Genomic DNA, 19,695 nt, shown 5'->3' on the forward strand with positions numbered 1-19,695 from the left:
AATAATAGAATCAGTGATGCAGAAGACAGTACAGCTGAAATCAGAAAATAGAACAGATAGATAAAAAGACAGAAAAAATCCAGCAGGGACTTACTGTTTTGAATGACAACTCGATTGCACAAATATATGCATTATAGGCATCCCAGAGGGAGAAGAGAAGGGGAAGGGGGCAGGAAAACTGGAGGAAATAATAGCTGAGAATTTCACAACTCTCATGAGGGACATGGATTTACATGTTCAGGAAGTGAAGTTCACCCAAACAGTATAAAACCTAAAAGGACTATCCCAAGTTATATACTTCTCAAATTGTCCAATGCCCAAGACAAAGAGAGAATACTGAAAGCAGCAAGAGAAAAGAGATCTGTCACATACAAGGGAAGCTCATAAGATTAAGTGCTCTATTTTCATCTGAAACCATGGAGGCACAAAGGCAATGAATGGTATGACATAGTTAAGGTACTAAAAGAAAAAATTACAGTCAAGAATTCTCTATCCAGCAAAGGTGGCATTCAAAAATTAGGGAAAAAATATTCACAGATAAAAAGAAAAAGAGGAGACGGTGAGTTGGAGATCAGTGAAAGAATAATTAAAAAGATAAAAAAAGAAAAACAATAAATGGCACACATAAACTTAAAGAAAATATGACTAATATAAGTAATTCCTTGACAGTAATAACAATGAATGCTAACAGAATAAACTCTCCAATTAAGAGACACAGATTGGCAGAATAGATGAGGAAATATGAACCATCTATATGCTATCCAGAAGAAAATCACATTAGACACAGGGATGCAAGTAGGTTGAAAGCAAATGGCTGGAAAACGATTTTACATGCAAACAACAATCAGAAAAGGGCAAGATTGGTTATATTAATATCAGGGAAAACAAGTTAAATGCAAAACTATTGCAAGAGACAAAAAAGTACAGTATATATTAATAATAGGTGTTATATATCAAAAAGAAAGAACCATTATAAACATTTATGCACTTAACAGTGGTGCCACAAAATAGATGAGTCAAACACTGGAAACACTAAGTGGAGAAAGAGATGCCTTTACAATTATAGTGGGGACTTTAATACACCATTATCACCACTAGACAGAAGATCTCAACAGAGGATCAATAAAGAAACAGAGACCTTGAATGATACATGACAGGATCTGAATCTAATAGACATATAAAGAACATTACACACAAATAGAGCAGGACATGCATTCCTCTGGAGTGCACATATTTCATTTTCTAGGACAGACCACATGCTAGACCACAGAACAACTCTTAATAAATTCAGAAGACTGAAATTTTAAAAAGGAATTCCTCTGACTTCAACGGAATGAAGCTGATATAAGGGGCAGAGAAGAAAATTAGGCACAAAGGTATAGAAGTTAAACACTAATTCTTAGACAAAGAGTGGGTCAAAGAGGAAATAACAAAAGAAATCAGTAACTACAATGAAATGAATGAAAATGATAATCCAACATATCAAAACCTATGGGATGCAGTAAGCGTGCATGAAATATGTTTATATCAAACACATGATATATGTGTTTGTTATATTGATATAAACACATATATCAAAAAAGAGGTAAAATTGATGACCTAACTACACACCTAGAGGAATCAGAAAAAAAACAAACTAACCCCAAAGGAATTATAAAGAAGAAAATAACAAAGATTAGAGCAGAACTAAAAGAAAAAAATTAAAAGTACTAGAAAAAATAAACAAAACCAAAAGCTATTTCTTCAAGATGAATAAAATTGACAAACCCTTATGTAAACTAACAAAGAAAAAAGAGAGAATCTGCAAACACACAAAATAAGAAATGAGGAAGGGGATATCACCACTGACACCACAGAAATAACGAGTGTCATGAGAATACTTTGAAAAATTATATGCCAAAAGGAAGGATAATTTAGAGAAATGGACAAATTCCTAGAAACATAAAAGCAGACTACACTGAAAAAAGAAGAAAATGATGGCCTCAAAAGACAAATCAGAAGTAACAGGAATTAATCAGTCATAAAAATCCTCTGAAGTAAGAAGACCCCAGGACCAGATGGCTTCACAAGTGAATTCTACCAAACATTCTGAAAGAACTCACACCAATCCTGCTTAAACTCTTTCATAAAATAGTAGTAGAAGGAACATTGCCTAACTCATTCTATGATGACCCTAATACCAAACATTACCCTAATACCAAAGCCAAACCAAGATGCAACAAGAAAGGAAAATTATACAACAATCTATCTAATGAACATAGATGCTAAAATTCTCAACAAAATACTTGCTAATCGTATTCAAAAACACATCAAACAAATTATACACCATGACCAAGTGGGTTTCATTCCCATTATGTAAGAATGGTTCAACAAAAGAAAACCAATCAATGTAATACACCACGTAAAGAGATTGAAAGAAAAATATTTACATAATCATCTCTAAAGATGCAGAAAAAGCATTCAACAAAACATAGCACTCTTTCCCGATAAAAACACTAAAAAAGACAGGGATAGAAGGAAACTTCCTCAACATGATAAAGGGTATATATGAAAAACCCACAGCTAATGTGATATAAAATGGTGATATCCTAAAAGCTTTCCTTCTAAGATTGGGAACAAGAAAAGGATGCCAACTATTACTGTTCCTATTCAACATTGTGTTAGAAGTACTTCCTCAAGCAATTATGCAAGAGAAAGATATAAAAGGCATCCAAATTGGAAAGGAAGAAATCAAATTTTCACTATTTGCAGATGACATGATCCTATACATAGAAAGACCAGAGAAACTACAACAAAGGTTCTAGAGCATAAAAATGAGTTCAGTATAGTTGCAGGTTATAAAATCAGTGCAAAAAAGTCAGTAGCATTTCTATACACCAATAATGAGCACTCTGTGGAGGAAATGAAGAAAAAAATCCCATTTAAAATAGCAATTAAAAGAGTGAAACACTGAGGAATAAATTTAAGTAAATATGTAAATGAGTTATACACAGAAAACTACACGATACTGTTAAAGGAAATCACAGCAGACTTAAATAAATGGAAGAATATTCCCTGTTCATGTATGGGAAAATTTAAACATCATTATATCTATCCTACCCAAAATGATTTACAGATTTAATGCAATCCCAATAAAAATCAACCAGGATATTTTACCCAATTTGAAAAACTAACTATGGAATTAATATGGAAGAGTAAGTGGCCGTGAATAACGAAAGACATATTGAAAAAAAAATGAAATCAGAATAATCACACTACTTGACTTTAAAACATACTACAAAGCTACAATGGTCAAAACTGCAGGATATTAACACAAGGATACACATACCGACGAATGGAACCAAATTTAAACTTCTGATATAGATCCTCACATATTCAGTCATCTCATATTAAACAAGGCCACCAAGCCCACTCAACTGGGTGAGAATGGCCTCTTCAATAAATGGTTCTTGGAGAAATGGATATCAATATCCAAAATAATGAGAGAGGAAACCTATCTCACACCTTACATAAAAATCAACTCAAAATGAATCAAAGATCTAAATATAAGAGCCAAGATCATAAAGATCTTGGAAGATAATGTAGGGGAGCATCTACAAGACTTGGCAATAGGAAATGGTTTCATGAACTTCAAACCCAAAGCAGGAGCAGTGAATGAAAAACTACATAAATGGGACTTCCTCAAAATGATGATTTTCGGGTATGTGGTTGAAACTATAATGTTGAGAAAAATCTAGAAACTATTATAAGGAAGGATTACCTGTTTAAGGTGCTTGGGCAAGTGCATCTGGCACAGGGGCAGGATTCTAGGGAGTGTGTGAGTACTCACCTTGTCATAGTGTATTTTGTCATTGGATGAAGAAACATATAATGGTGGGAAGGTGTACCCACATCATGGGGAGGCCTGACGTGTTGAAATAGGGGGAATTGTGTATCTTGAGAAAATTGGTGGCTCCCAATGGGGGAGGACAGTCTAGTATGTCAATCTCTTAGCATTGTTGTAAGTATCTGTGAATCTGTTCCTGCAAGCAGTGAAGATTAATTGTCACCATGGGCCCTGAGGGGTGGGGGAAAGAGGAATAGAATAGATGGAAGCAGGGTAACTGGGGGGCAATGGAAGTGTTCCATAAAATAATGCAGTGATGGATATAAGACAAGGTAAACTACACCAAAAATATATCAAAGTCTATGGGCTAAAATATAAACCATAATGTAAACCATAATGTAAGTAAAAATTTTAAAAGATGTACAGTCTAAAATATAAACCACAATGTAAACCAAAAACACCAGCTGCAGCAAATATAACATGAACATATAAAAAGATCATTGCTGGGGAAGGGGGAAAAGGGTTTGATGTTGGATATATGGGCGTCCCCTATATTGTATATTTGACTTTACCATGATCTAAAACTTTTTTTAAGACAAAATTAAAAATTAGAAAAGGATGTAGAAGACACTGAGGAAGAAATGAAAGAAATTGCCTTGCCATGGTACATACAGGGCAACAACTATTATAGTGATGAAAGGCAAAATGTCAAAAACAAAGTTTTATGGTATTTTTCATTTTTTATTACCCCAATTTCTTTTTACTTTAGTTTAGTTTTTCTAAATTAGCATGTATTCTATTTCTAGTCCTTAAACCTATCACTACAATTTCATTTTCCTATTAATTGAATTTGGGAATTTATTAGGCTTCATTTTTGAAGAAGTTTTGGACCACTGAGGGGCTCAACTATGGCAAAGGAGGAACGCTGGTGTGGGGTGTTATTGATGGGGGGCACATGGTTGGGAGGGAGTTCTCCAGTGCATGTATATAGGGTACCTAAAAATGTTTGGATATACGTTGGGTATTTTCATAGTAGTTACAGTTACAAATGACAACTGAGGGAGTGCTGAGTTCCTAGCCAGGGGAACTCTGTCACTTTCTCCAATGGAACAGCAACAATCCCCCAAGTGCAAGGGCAAAGACCAGTGAAGAAGAATGCGCCAATGATGAGACCTTGATTCTGATGACTATGCTTATGAGCCTGTGTGCCTGAAATTTCAACTAGGCCTAGAGCTGCAGGGTGCATAAGAGTTACCTCCTGAGAACCTCCATGTTGCTGAAATGTGGCCACTCTCTAAGCCAAACTCAGCATGTAAACGCATTACCCTCCCCCCATTGTTGACTCGTGGGGATGAGCCTCCCTGGTAATGAAGGATTACTACCAGTCCCTAACTGGTGATGCAACTAGAAAATGACCTTGAATAAAAGAGGGAAATGGTAAAAACAAATGAGGTTATATGGCTAAGAATGTTTAAAAACAGTCAGGAGATCATCAGAAGGGTCATGCTTACGTACACCTCAGCAGGATCCCAGAGATAGCCAAAGTAGATACAACTCCAGGTACTGGTGCTCCTGAGGACTACAGAGACACAAAGGTTCTCCAATCAGAGCAGTTGGCTCTGGAGTTCAGTGCATTGTCAGTGGGCCCTACTTTGGAATTTGTGTTTCTGAATGTGACAGAGTTGGACTCAGATGTGAATTTTCTACACATGCCTCTTTTGTCTCTTTTACTGAACCTGTGGTGGGTGCTGGGACTGGTGTATACCTAGGAGACTTCAATCTCTGGACTGGTCATGTGCCAGCTAGTCCCTGAGCCTCAGCAGTGTTGCAGCTCAAACTCTCCGGTTTGCTGGATTTGCACAGGTCAGCTAACAGGGAGGTGAAGATGGTCAAACACCACACCAGTAAACTGAGAGTGCCTACAACAGCAAGCAGGAGAACTGCATCCATCACCATGTGGGATCTATGCTTCTTCTCAATATAAAGGTGGAGTGGACATCAGTAAACCAGGATTCACAGGAAAGAGGAATTAAATATGGATTAGAGTGAAGTTACTGGTATTCTACTATAGAACTATTATGAGTAGTAATGGAAGATATTCTAGCATTGATCTGGAGAAAATGGCCACAATAGTTGCTGAGGGCAGGGAGAGAGAAGAAGAGATGAAATGTGGGGGCATTTTTGGGACTTGGAGATGTCCTAAATGATACTGCAGGGACAGATGCTGGACATTATATATCTTGCCATAAATGACAGAATGTACTTGGGGAGAGTGTAAACTATAATACAATCCATGTGGTGCAGCAGTGCTCCAAAAGGTATTCGACAAATGCAGTGAATGTGCCACAATGATGAAAGAGGTTGTTGATGTGGGAGGAGTGGTGGTGTGGGGTGTGGGTATGTGGGAAACTCTTAATTTTCTTTACATAACATTTTTTGTGATCCATGTTTCTTTAAAAAATAATTTAATAAAATAATAAAAATTAAAAATTTAAAAAAAAACTTTTGCACCTGAAAGAGGTTTCTCAAGAAAGTTAAAAGAGCCTACACAATGGGAGACAATATTTGGGAACCATATGTCTGACAGGAGCCTAATATCCAGCATATATAAAGAAATCCTATATTTTGAAAATTTTAAAAAAAATTTAAAAAATAAGCAAGTGATTTCAATAGATATTTCTTCAAAGAAGAAATGCAAATGGCTAAAACATCATTAAAAGGTGTTCAACATCACAAGATATTAGGGAAATGCAAATCAAAACTACAGTGAGATACCAACTTACCCCCACTTGACTGATGGCCATTAAAAAAAAAACAGGACTACAAGCGTTGGAAAGGATGTGGAGGAATGGTAACCCTCATCCACTGCTGGTGGGAATGTAGAATGGCCCAGCCATTGTCAAGGACATTTTGGTGGTTCCTCAAAAAATTAATTATAAATCGGCCATATGATATATACCCAGCAATTCCACTCCTGGGTATATATCCAGAAGAATTGAAACAAAGGACACAAACAGATATACGCACACCAATGTTCATAGTGGCATTATTCACTATTGACAAAAGTTGGAATCAGTCCAAATGCACATCAACAGATGAACTGATCAACAAAATGTAATATACACATACAATAGAATATTACTCAGCTGTAAGAAGGAATACAGTAGTAAGACATGGGATACATGGATGAATCTTGAAAACCATATGTTGAGTGAAGCAAGCCATACATTGAAGAACAAATATTACATGACCTCAAAGATATGTAAATTGAGCCAACTCAGAGAGCTAGAGTCTGTAAGAGAGGTTTACAGGAAATAGAGAGAAGGTTGTGAGTCAATGCCTTTATAGAAGAAATCTATGTTAAGGTAGAAGTGAATAGTTGTGCAATGAAGTGATGTGATTAGGGTGTAGTGATACTAATGAGTTGGACAGTGCAAGGGTGATGGGGGGAGGGTGGGGAGAGTGGGTTGGATGGTCCATGGAAGTAAGGGGTCGGGTTGGGGGGGGGAGCAGGTGAACACTAGGAATTGGTGGGTATGTGTTTAAAACCACAATGTTGGAAAAGCTCTTTTGGCAATATAACAAGGTTACTGGTTTAGGGTGTTGGATGGGGGGTCATTTGGAATAGGGCACACCTGGGGCAGTCTTCTAGAGAATGTGCAAGTGATAATTTTGTCACAGTGTGTTGTATCAGTGGGTGGAGACCCATATAATAAGCAGGAAGGGGTTGAACTCCTATCCTGGGGAGACAGGTATGTTCTCACACAGAGGGGTGGGTGTCTCTCAAGAGCATGCAGGGGAAAGACCAGTATGTCAAGGCCTCTGTGTTGTCACAAGTAACTATGAATCTCCTCCTTCAAGGAGTAAAGCCTTGTGGTAGCCTTGGGCCCCAAGGGGAGGGGGAGGGATGAATAGAGTAGATGGAAGAGGGAGTAGTTAGGAAGCAATGGAAGTATTCTGCATGATCTTGCAATGAAGGATACAGGCCATGTTGAATTGTGTCAAAAATTTATAAAAGTATATGGTCTAGAAATTAGATTATAATGTAAACCATTAACCATGGTTAGTGGCTATGTTTCAATATTTGTACATCAGTTGTAACAAGTGTACCATCCACATATAAAAAAGTTATTGATACTGGAAGGGAGAAAAGGGGGAAGATGTTGGTTATATGGGAGTCCCCTGTGTTCTTATGAGACTTTACTTTGACTTAAAACTTCTTTAAAGACAAAATGAAAAAAAGTAAGATACTGGGGAAGCAGGAAGTAAATGTCACTGTACATACAGTGATGAAAGGCAAAATGTCAAAAAAAACTTTTTAAAAAATATTTTCATTTTTTAAAATATCCTTATTTTTAAATTTTATTTTAGCTTAGTTTTTCTAAATTAATATGTATTTATGTTTAAACCAATCATTATTACTTCATTTTCCTATTAATTGCATTTAGTGATATTATTGGCTTCATTTTTGAAGAAGAGTTCAAATGTTTATGGGGTTATTGTCACAGCGGATGGAGATTCACAACACATTCTCTAATGGAACAGTAACAATCCCCCAAGTGTAGGGGCAATGACTAGTGAAGAAGGCTGGTCCATTAATTGGCCCTTGATATTGATGATATTCTTATAAGCCCTTGTTCTTGAAATTGCAACTTAGCTTAGTGCTGTGATTTGCCTAAGAGTTACCTTCTGAGCACCTCCATGTTGCTCAACTGTGGCCTCTCTCTAATCCAAACTCAGCATATAAATGCATCATCTTCCGCCCAGAGTGCGACATGACTTCTGGGGATGAGCCTCCCTGGCATCAATATCAATCTCATACCAAAGCCAGATAACTCAAGAAAAGAAAATTAGAGACTAATAAGTTTTATGCACATAGATACAAAAATCCTCCAAAAAATACTAGCAAATGGAATTCAATAGCACACTGAAAGAATTATATACCATGATCAAGTGGGATTTATCAGTGGTATGCAAGATTGTTTCAATATAAGAAAATCAATTAATGTAATTTACCAGATCAACAGAGTGAAGGGAAAAAAATCACATGATCATCTAATTGATATAGAAAAGGTATTTGACAAATCTAGCATCTGTTCTTGATAAACACACATAGAGGACAAGGGATAGAAGGAGAACTCCTCAACATGATAAAGGGCATGCATGAAAACCCCATAGCTAACATCCCACATAATGGTGAAAGACTGAAAGCTCTCCCACTAAGGTCTCTAACAACACATGGATGCCCACTGTTGCCACTGTTATCATTGTACTAGAAATGCTTGCAAGAGCAATTAGGCAAAAAGAAAGAAAGAAAAGACATTCAATTTGGAAAAGAAGTAAAAATTTCCATATTTGCATATAATATCATTCTATATGAAGAAAATCCTGAAAAATCCAAAACAAAACTCTCAGAACTAATAACCAATACAGTAAAGTGGTAGCAGTACAAGATGACAACCCCAAGACCAGTAGTGTTTTCATACACAAGTCATGACCATTTGGAAGAAGAAATCAAGAACAGAATTCTACTCATAACAGGAAATAAAAGAATGAAATATCTAGCAGTACATTTAATGAAGAATGTAAAGTATGTGTATACAGAAAATGTCTGTGGTAGTTTGATATTTATGAATTCCAAAAAGAAATATTGATTATGCTTGTGAACTGATCTGTTCCTCTGGGCATAACACCCCTTTGATTTTATTCAATTCAGAGGTTTCACTTTATTAAATCAAGATTAGAGCTTTGATTCAACTATGTCATTACAATGCAGGGTTGAGTTCCAGTCCCTTTGGTGGCTCTATAAAGGGACAGTCAATCTAGAACACAGAAGGAGATACACAGAAAAAGACATGACAGAGGAGAGACCTTGGTTTTGAGGCTGCAGCCCCAGGGAAAGATGAGCCATTCGCCAGATTATTTACAGTTGACCTAGTGAAGGACACAGAACAACTGAGAAGCACTGAGAGACAAGCCTTATGAAACTTTACAGCTGAGATCAGAAGTTGGGTCCATGGAACCTTAAGAGGAAAGAGGAAGGCTGAACACTTGCAGATATCAGCAGCTATCTTGCATCGAAAGTTGACAACAGACATTTGGTGAGAAAGAACCTCTTATGTTACCTTGAGATGGGCTCTTTAGGGCCTTGGAACTGTAAGTTTCTACCCCAAATAAACACCATTTATAAAAAGCCAACAGATTTCTGGTACTTGGCATCAGCACTGATTTGTCTGACTAATACAACTACAAAATATTGCTAAAAGAAAGCACAGAAGACTTAAATAAAAGGAAGGACATACTGTATTCAAGAACTGGAAAACTAAATATTGTTACCATGTCAATTCTACCCAAAGTGATTTATAGATTCTACACAATCCTAATCAGGACTCCAACAACATTCTTTTGCAGAAATTAAAAAGCTAATCATGAAATTTATTTGGGAGTATAAGGAACCTTGAATAGCTAAAGCCATGTTGAAAATAAAGAATGAAGTTGGAAGACTCACCTCCCAAACAAATCTATTGCAAAGGCACAATAATCAAAACAAGGTACCAGAACAAGGACAGACATACAGACCAAAGAAATAGAATCGAGAGCTCAGAGATCAGCCCTCACACTTATGAACAACTGATTTTGACAAAGGGGCAAAGATTACTCGATTGGAAAAGAACAGTGTCTTCATTAAGTAGTAATGCAAAAGCTGGAACACAATTTGCAAAAGAATGGGGAGCTCAACCTCACACCTTACGTATAAATCAACTCAAAATGGATCAAAGTTCTAAATACACCTAAATCATGAACAACAAGAGAAAAAAATAGACAAATGGGACCTCCTCAAAATTAAACACTTTTTTTGCTTCAGCTGACTTTTAAAAAGGTGAAAATGAAGCCTACTCATTAGAAGAAAGTTTTCAGAAACCACATATCTGATAAGGGTTTTATTTCCAGGTTACATAAAAAGATCATACAACTTGATGAAAGAAAAACAACCTAATTAAAAAATGGGCAAAGGACTTGAACAGATAATTTCTAACGAAAAAATATGACTGGCCAATTAGCACATGAAAAGATGCTCAACATCACTAGCTATTAAGGAAGTGGAAATCAAAAGTACAATGAGGGAAGCATCTATGGCTCAATCAGTTGGGCTCCCATCTACCATATGGGAGGCCCTGGGTTTGTGTTCCGGGGCCTCCTTGTGCAGCCAGGTTCTCCTGCATGCTTCAGAGAGCTGCTGGTCCGGGGGCGGCTAGGCTTGCAAGTGTTGCGGAGTGCCAGCCCTGCCTGTAAGCACCATGGAGAGCGTGGAGAGCCGACTCAGCAAGGTGATGCAACAAAAAGGGAGACAAGCAAAAAACACAGAAGAGCGCGCAGCAAATGGACACAGAGAGCAGACAGCAAGCAAGCCGCAAGCGGGGGGGGGGTGGAATAAAAATACTGACATGGAAGAACGTATAGCAGATGGACACAGAGAGGAGACAGCATGCAAAAAGCCATAAAGGGGGGGAGGTGGATAAAAAAGAAAAAAAAAGTACAATGAGATATCATTTCATGCCTTAAAAAATAACCATTATTAAAAAGGTGGAAAACTATAAGGTTGGATAGGAGGTGAATACATGGGAATACTCCTTCACTATTGGTGGGCATTTAAAAATGGTGCAGGAATTGTGGGAACATGGCCATCGGAGTAGCAGATAAGACTCAGCTCTCCCTAAAACAATGGAGAAAGAGCCAAGCGCTGCCTTGCAGACCTGCTTTGGGGTACAGGAGACCAGGGCACGGCTTCACAACTCCCAGGAGAGTGAGAGACACAGAGATGAAGAAGCGAAAAAAACTAATCGTGACTTATTAAACCTCCTAGTTTATATAAATATGCCCCACCCCAAAATATAAAGCGAGGGTAAAACTTCTGGCACATTACATCTAACTGACAAGAGAGCAGACATCTTCCTCTGTGTCAGCTGCTTTTGGATATATATAGAATGGGAAGGTGTTCTAAGTTATCTAGGAGGGTACTGGAAAGATAAAGAAACCAAAGGAAAATCGTGAGTTGCTCGCCCCTGTGGCTGCAAGTGCCACATATACCCTGTCCTCAGGGCAAATAGCATAGGTGGAACTGCTAGCTCCCAGCTCTCAGCTCAAATGGGGTATGAAGGTGGAACACCGGGGAGGAAGAAGGGTCTGGGAGGGTAGAGAGTGGTTTCTTTGTGGTGAATTTGACCATTGGAAGGGACTCTGGGAGGAATTTCACTGCCTCACCTTGAAACATATTACAAAGCTACAGTGGTCAAAACAGCATGATAAAGGCATAAAGACAGACATATCAATCAGTGGAATAGAATTGAGAGTACAGAAATAAACACTCACCTCTATGGTGATTTGGTATTCAACAAACCTACCAAAGGCATGCTAAGGGATCTCTTCATCAAATGGTGCTGGGAGAACTGGATACCCATAACTAAAAGAATGAAAGAGGGCCCCTATCTCATGGTCTATTCAAGAAGCAACTCAACTGGATAAAAGACCTAAATATAAAAGTCAGAACAATAACACTACTAGAAGAAAATATAGGGAAACATCTTACAGACCTCATGGTAGGTGGTGGTTTCTTGGACCTTACACCCAAAACAGGAACAACAAAATAAAAAATAGACAAATGTGACTTCCTCAAAATTAAACACTTTTGCACCTCAAAGGACTATAAAAAGGGTGAAAAGGCAGCCGACTCAATGAGAGAAAATTTAGGAAATCACATACCATATAGAGTTTAATATCCATGATTTATAAATAGATGCTCCAACTTAGCAAGAAAAAGACAAAAGACCCAATTAAAAATGGGCAAAACACTTGAATAGATATTTGTCCAAAGAAGAAATAAAAATAGCAAAAACAAACATGAAAAAATGTTTAAAATCACTAGCGATTAAGGAAATGCAAATCAAAGCTAAAATGAGATATAATTTCACACCTTTTAGAATGGCCACTGTTAAAAGACTGAGGACTACAAGTGTTGGAGAGGATGTGGAAAGATATGAATAATTATTCACTTTTGGTGGGAATGTAGAATTGTACAGTCACTGAGGAGGACTATTTGGCAGTTCCTAAAGAAGCTGAATATAGTTTTGTCACGTGACCTGGCAATACCACTACTGAGTATATACCCAGAAGAACTGAGAACAGTAACACAAACAGACATCTGCACACCGATGTTCATCGTAGTATTATTAATAAATGCCAAAAGTTGGAAACCACCCAGGTATCCACCAACTGACAAATGGATAAACAAACTGTGGTGTATTCATACAACAGAACATTATGCAGCAGTAAGAAGAAATGAAGTCATAAAGGTTATGACAACATGAATGAACCTCGAGGACATTATGTTGAGTAAAGCAAGCCAGAAACAAAAGGACAAATACTGTATGAATGTACTATTATGAACTAAACATATTGTGTAATATCATGGAATTAATAACTTGAATATGGGTCACCAGAAAATAGAATGAGGTTAGAGTATGGAAAGCTGAGGGGTAATCTGTGCAGAACTGGTAAAAGGGATGTGTGTTAATCTTTGTAAATGAATAGAAAAGGTAAAAGGCCAACATAATGTTTGTAACTAGCAATACTATTAAGTGGGAATGAAAGTGGTTTAAAGGGAAAGTCTAAGGCCATGTATATTACTAAAAAGAAAGCAGAAAAATACAACAAGGGATTGTACAGCATAGTAAAATCACATGCAAAATATGAATATGGGTAAAAATGCATATACAAGGTTGTTTTCTTTTGAAACTGAATAAATGTACGTTAATACTAAAAGATGTTAATATCAGATTTTAAAAATGCCATTATGCTAAGTGAAAGAAACTGACACAAAGTACTACATTGTGCATGATTCCATTTACATAAAACATAAGTATAAGAGAGTACTGTGGGAAGATGGCAACAGACTAACAGGCAGAGCTGAATGCTTTGACAAAAACAACGGAGAAAAAGTTAAAGGCTGACTAAGGGATCTACTTCAAGAGTCAGCAGAACAGGATGGTGATACACGAACCCTAGGAGAGTGAGGGACAGAGAGACGAAGAAGCCGAAATGACAAATGTGAGTTACCAAGCACACATGGTGGTCGGTAAGAGCTCTGCTCCCCCACCCTGAAGATATTCAATTGGGGTAAAACACCTGGCTCACTGCAGTTGACTAAGAGGGCAACATACATCTTCCCCGTCGTCAGCTGTTTCAAGGGAAAAGGGAGGGGAAGTTGGGTTGCTTTACTTCAGTGACCTTGTCCAGAAGACCCTGCTTTGAATCTCGTATCTGGAGATTCAACACAGGAACACAGGAAAGCTGAGAAAGAAACACCTTGGTGGAAAGGTGTGCTGACTAGCACCATCTGCTGGCCGATATGGAAATGGCATGAACAAAAACTGCTTTCTGTATCCAACACCTGGGAGAAAATCTGCGCCCCACTAAACAGTCCCTAGCCCAATTTTCAAAATGTAAGCTGGACAACTTTAAAGACTGAGAATAAGTTGAACCAAATATATCAAAGAAGAGCTGTGGAAATAAAAACAAAAGGCAAGAGAGAGAAATCATCCATCAGAGTAAATTCACCAACATATCCAGATGCCTAGACAGCAGCAAAAAATTACAAGCCATACTAGGAAACAGGAAGAGATGGCCCAGCCAAAAGAACAAACCAAATATCCTGAAGAGATAAGGGATTTAAGACAATCAGTGATAATCACACAGCTCTCCTAAATCAGTTCAAAGAATTTAAAGAAAATATGACTAAAGAAATAAAGGGTATTAAGAAGAAACCTAGGAGAGCACAAAGAACAATTTGAAAGCCTGCAAAGTAAAGTAACAGACATGATTGGAATGAAGGACACAATGGATGAGATTAAAAATACACTAGAGGTACATACAAGTACATTTGAATTGCTTGAAGACAGAATTAGTGATTTCAAAGACAGAACATCTAAACTGGAAAAGACAGGACAAAAGAAAGAGAAGAGAATGGAAAAAATGGAACATAGTCTCAGGGAATTGAATGACCATGCGAAACATACAAACATTCGAATTCTTGGTATCTCAGAAGGAGAAGAGAATAGAAAAGGGATAGAAAGAATATTTGAGGAAATAACGACTGAAAACTTCCCAACACTTATGAAAGGTATAAATATCAATATCCAAAGACAACACACCCCAAACAGAATAAATCCAAATAGACCTATCCCAAGACACCTATTATACAGATTGATAACTATCAGAGATAAAGAGAAGATTCTGAAAGCAGCAAGAGAGAAACAAAGCATCACACACAAGAGAAACTTGATAAGATTAAGTATTGACCTTGCACCAGAAACCATGGAGGAGAGAAGAAAGTGGTATGATGTATTTAAGGTACTGAAAAAAGAAACTGCCAGCCCAGAATTCTGTATCTGGCAAAGCTGTCCTTCAAAAATGAAGAGGAGTTCAAAGTCTTCACAAACAAACAAGAACTGATAGAATATGTTATCACAAGACCAGATTTGGAACAGATACTAAAGGTGGTGCTGCAGCCTGAAAGGAAAAAAAAAACAAAGGCAAGAAATTTGTAGAAACATTTAGAAATGAATTATTGAGAAGGGTTAACTAAAGGATAAGAAGACAGACAATAGAACGATATGACAAAAGAGAGCCAAAGGACAAAATGGATGAAGAAAGCCACTCCTTTACATTAATAAACCTAAGTGTTACTAGATTGAACTCTCCAATCAAAAGACATAGACTGATAGAATGAATAAAAAATATGAGCCATCTATATGTTTTCTACAAAAGACCCACTTTAGATGTAAGGACACAACCAGGTTTAAAGTGAAATGTTGGAAAAAGGTATGCCATGCGAATAGTAACCAAAAAAGAGCTGGAGTAGACCAGATAAATGTAAAATAACATTACAGCATATGAAAAATACTCAGTGCAACTAGAAAATTGTTCCTGTGATCAGTATTCTGTAATTTTTTTCATACAAAGTAAACACATGCTTTTAATTGAGGAGGGCTGGAGAAGAGATATACTTTTGGATACTTCATCTTTCTTCAACCCTTTCTTATTCATACCTTTTAATTAAAATTATCTGTCAGGATCAATGATTTAGCATGACTAGTGTTGAACAAGATTCTGAATTTTTCTGCCTCATAAAATAATGAGTTGGCAATCTGATATCTGCTGTAATTCATTCCAATAAGATGTGAAGAGTTCCCAAATATGAATTTGATTATCTAGAAAGAATTATGGCCTAAATAGAAAGTATCTAAACCAATAATTTATTTCATTCTTAGAGATTATTATGTCCAACAGTTACAGCTGTAATATAAAATTTAGAATTATATTTCTATTATACTTGATTATTTACATTTATATAGGTTTGTTGCCATGCTATTTTTTATAACTGATTATATGAAATATAACCTGGTCTTGCTTTCTCTTTTAAAATTTATCATTTCTTTTTTTTTAATAAATCTTTATTTTTTTATTATTTTTTTATTTTTAAAGATTTATTTATTTATTTCTCTCCCTTCCCCCCATCTGGTTGTCTGTTCTGTGTCTATTTGCTGTATCTTCTTTGTCTGCTTCTGTTGTCAGTGGCATGGGACTCTGTGTTTCTTTTTGTGGCATCATCTTGTGTCAGCTCTCCGTGTGGGCGGTGCCATTCCTGGGCAGGAATTTTCTTTCCCGCTGGGTGGCTCTCCTTACGGTGCACACTCCTTGCGCGTGGGGCTCCCCTACGCGAGGTACACCCATGTGGCACAGCACTTCTTGCGCGCATCAGCGCTGTGCGTGGGCCAGCCCCACACGGGTCAAGGAGGCCCGGGGTTTGAACCGCAGACCTCCCATGTGGTAGACGGACACCCTAACCACTGGGCCAAGTCCGCCGGCTAAAATTTATCATTTCTTTTCATCTGTCCTTCTATTTATTTTACAATTTTACAATAAAGGACTTTTTAACAACTAAAACAGAAATGTAAATATAAATCAATCTGTAAAGATGAAATTAGATCCGTGGTTATGTAGGGCTGGGGAAGGACTGCTAAGGAGTGTGGAGTTTTTCTGTTTGGAACAATGAAATTATTCTAAAATATTTCATCATGATAAGCGCACAACATTGTGATTATACTAAAAGCCGTTGATTACACACTTTGGATAAATTGTATGATAAGTGAATGTATCTCAATAAAACTGCTAAATAAGTAAATAATTGTGCAAGAATAGGCAGAAACAGCAGGTATGTACAGCAGGAAAGCTGTAGAGAGACTGAGAGATGAAGACTTTTCTCATTTGTCCTTTTTTCATTTATTATTATTATTGAAATAAGGAAAATGCTCTAATAATGAAGTGATGAATGCACAACTATGTGATTATACCAAATTTCACTGATTGTACACTTTGGATGAATTATATGCTTTATTCATATATATCAATAAAACTGATTTGTTTAAAAAAGTGATTGTGGCTGAAAGGGGTCATCTATGGAAGTTAATGTCAGTTTAAAGAAAGCGAGAGGCCAATCTAGGGACTTGATAATGGTGATTTTGGTGGTGAATGATGACTGTGGTTAATAGTACAAATACAAGAATGTTTGTCTATTACAAGTTGTTTAGATCATGGAGATAAATGGGAAAATATATCTGATGTACAGACTAAACTTAACAGTAATATTGTAATATTTTTAGATCCATGGCAAAGAAAGTACTATATCAATGCTTAGGGCCAGTAATGGGAGGGAGTATAAGGGGGTATGGAATTTTTTCTCCTTTTAGAATAATGAAAACGTCCTGAAATGGACTGAGCTGATGACCATACAACTCTAATGAAACTGAGAGGCACTGAGTGTACAAAAGTCAGGGGACTGTATAACACAGTGAACCCTATGATGAATGATGGACTGTGGTAAACAGAATTATGAGAACATTCTCTCATTAACTATAACAAATATACATACTAATACATGGTGTTAATAATAGAATGGTTTGTGGGAGAATACAACAAAAATAAGTTATGGACTATACATAGCAGTAATATGGTGATTATGTTCTTTCATCACTGGTAACAAATGTGTTGTAAGAATGCAAGATGGTGGTGGTGGGGTGAAATATGGGCATCTTGTATGGTATGCATGATAGTTTTGTTAACTCACAACTTCTCAAATAAAAAAAAGAAATAAAAATATATTACTATGTATAATCCAAATGACTTTGAGGAAAGAAAAGATTGCTCATTCCTCCAAAAAAGTCCTAAATACAAGAGCCAGAACTATCACACTCTTGGAAAAATATGTAGTGCAGCAACTCCAGGCCCTTGTTTTAGGCAAGGATTTCTTAAACTACTTGCAAAGGGCAAACTCAAAAGAAAAATAGCTAAATGAGATTTTATCAAAATTGAAAAACTTTTGCACTTCAAAGTACTTTATCATGAAAGTAAAATGACAATGGGAGAAAATACTTGGAAACTACATATGTGATAAAGGTTTACTATGCAGAATATACAAGGAAATTCTTCAACTTAACAATAAAAAGCCAAACCACCCAACTAAAACAAAAATAGGACAAAGACATAAATAGACATCTCTCCAAAAAGGATATACAGATAGTATATGAAAAGATGTTCAACATCATTAGCCATCAGGGAAATGCAAATCAAAGCTTCTAGTTACCATTTCACCACCAGTAGAATGGCTACAATTTAAAAAAAATAGAAAATCAGAAGTGCTGGAAAAAATGCTAAGAAATAGGAACACTCATTTATTGCTGGTGGCAATGTTAAACGGTACAGCTACTGTTTGGCGTTTCCTCAGATACTTAAGTACAGAATTACCTCCTGACCAGGCAATCCTACTTCCAGGTATACACCCAAAAGACTTGAACAGATACTTGCACACTGATGTTCATAGTGGCATTATTCACCAGTACCAAATGATGGGCACAACCCAAGTGTCCATCAACCAACAATGAATGATAAACAAAATGTGGTATATAAGTACAATGGACTATTATGCAGCCATAAAGAAGAAATGAAATTCTGATACATGCAATATGAATGAACTTTGAAAACTTCATGTTGAGTGAAATAAGCCAGGCACAAAAAGTTTTGTACAATCTCACTGATCTGAAACAATTAAAATAAGAAAACTCCTAGTAAGAATCTAGAATACTGGTTACCAGGAGATGGGATAAGGATAGGGAATAGGGAGTTATGTTTTAAAATGTACAGGTTCCTTGGAATGATGTAAATGTTTTGGTAATAGATGTTGTTGACAGTAGGACAACATTGTGTCTGTAATTAACAGCATAGAAATATGGATCTGAATGAGGCTAAAAGGGGAAATGTTAGGTTATATATACGATAATAGAATTTTCTTTAAATCCATGAAATTACACTATATAGTGGACCCTAAGTAGAGCCATGGATTATAGTTAATAGTAAAAATATAAAAATATGCTTTCATCAATTGTAACACATGTACCACACCAATGGAAGGTGTTAATAACAGGGTGGTATATGGAAATCCTGTGTTTTATGCGTGATTGTTCTGCAAAACCCAAAACTTCTCTAATAAAAGAAATAATAGAGGAAAGAAAAAAAGGAAAAGACAAAAGTCAAAATTACCATGATAACTGAATTTTATTAGCACATTTAGTCTTCTAATATACTATTACAATGAGATTTTTGCATTTTAGAAAGGTGACAAATAAGTTTTATTCAAGTTCCTGTTCAAGATATTTATTTATGAAAGATAGCTCTGAATGCATGTCATTTTCCTCTTCTATACTCCAAAGAATAGGTCTGGATTCTACATAAATGAACCAGAGAGTAATCGCTGCCAG

The sequence above is a fragment of the Dasypus novemcinctus genome, chromosome X, assembly GCF_030445035.2.
Source record: "Dasypus novemcinctus isolate mDasNov1 chromosome X, mDasNov1.1.hap2, whole genome shotgun sequence".
Taxonomy (NCBI): domain Eukaryota; kingdom Metazoa; phylum Chordata; class Mammalia; order Cingulata; family Dasypodidae; genus Dasypus; species Dasypus novemcinctus.